At 57.8% G+C, this 1,429-nt stretch overlaps 1 protein-coding gene across 1 annotated transcript in view; it reads right to left on the bottom strand.

The window, feature by feature from the left end:
* LOC103260100 (slit homolog 1 protein-like) overlaps positions 1 to 1,429 on the bottom strand; it is a gene marked incomplete at both ends in the record, with an annotated part of 62,155 nt that overhangs the window by 16,192 nt on the left and 44,534 nt on the right. The window lies entirely within an intron of this gene.

Raw genomic sequence — 1,429 nt, 5'->3', positions numbered from 1 at the left:
AGGTGCCCACACCCCCGGCACAGCTGACCCCCCCCCGTAAAATGGGCTTGTGGCAGCCCCTGCCTCAAGGCGGGAAGGACTAAATCTGCAGATCAGAATCCGCAGCTGGCGGGCGGGCACTGTGCACGGGTGGCCGTTGGGGACACATCGCCAGCGGGCGTGGGGACAGCACAGGCGCTCTGTCCTCAGCCTGACACCCGCTGGCCGGGAAGCCGGGAGGCGGCCACCTCTCCAGGGGAAGGGTCCATTTTCCTCCGGCTGCCCCTCCCCAAGCCCGGAGCAGGGAGGACCCTTTGTCACCTCCCGGCATTGGCGGGTCCCTCTCCAGCCCCTCAGGATATGCTGGAAGGCAGCCGCCTGAGGCGCGCCACCTGTCAGGGGCATGAGGACCCCATGAGACTAAATAGGAAGGCCGGGCCAATGAGCAGGTTTCCCCGGAAGACTCTTTCTAGAAGTGGAAGAATATCAGTTCTGCTGAGCAGGCACTAGCACGAAGAGAAATTAAAACACTTTTTTGGCCGGGCATGGGGGCTCACACCTGTAATCCCAGCACTTTGAGAGGCTGAGGTGGGAGGATTGCTTGAGCCCAGGAGTTTGAGACCAGCCTGGGCAACACAGTGAGACCCCGTCGCTACAAACAAATTTCAAAACTAGCCAGGTGTGATGGTGTGTGCCTGTAGTCCCAACAGCTTGGAAGGCTGAGGCTGGAGGATCACTTGAGGCCAGGAGTTTGAGGCTGCAATGAGTTCTGATTGAGTCACTGCACTCCAGCCTGGGTGACAGGGTGAGACAAGGTAGGGGCGGGGAGGGAAGGGGAGAAAGGGAGGAAGACTCCTTTCCAGCAATGGCTGGACAGACACATGGGGGACTTCCAGAGTACAGATGGAGTCCCATTTCTGGTTTTCTTGTTTGTTTTGAGACTGAATCTCACTCTGTCACCCAGGCTGGCGTGCAGTGACACAATCATGGCTCACCACAGCCTCGACCTCCTGGGCTTAAGCGATCCGTCCGCCTCAGCCTCCTGAATAGCTGAGATGACAAGCATGCACCATCACACCTGGCTAATTTTTTAAATTTTTGTAAAGAAGAGGCCTCACTACCTTGCCCTCAAACTCCTGGGCTCAAGCCTTCCTCCCGCCTCAGCCTCCCAAAATGCTGGGATTACAGGCGTGAGCCCCCGCGCCTGGCCTGGGTTCCGTCTCTTGATCCTGGTGCTGGTTACCTGGGAGAGTTCAGGTAGTGAAATCTCAGGGAGCCTGCCCGTCACTTGTGGTCTGTGCAGTTTTTTGTGTGTGTGTGTTCCGTTTCAGTGAAAAGTTTAGGAAACAAAACCTCTTCTCACCAGCACCCACCCCGTCCCACTCAACAAGCACAGAGCAGGCTGGGCTCGGTGGCTCAGCCTGTAATCCCACGCTTTGGGAGGCCGAGG

This window comes from Carlito syrichta, unplaced genomic scaffold (genome assembly GCF_000164805.1).
Source record: "Carlito syrichta isolate Samal-C Ts95f unplaced genomic scaffold, Tarsius_syrichta-2.0.1 Scaffold88019, whole genome shotgun sequence".
In the NCBI taxonomy this organism is placed as follows: Eukaryota; Metazoa; Chordata; class Mammalia; order Primates; family Tarsiidae; genus Carlito; species Carlito syrichta.
The sequence above is the reverse complement of the archived record's forward strand: the minus strand, read 5'-3'. Positions and strand labels throughout refer to the sequence as shown.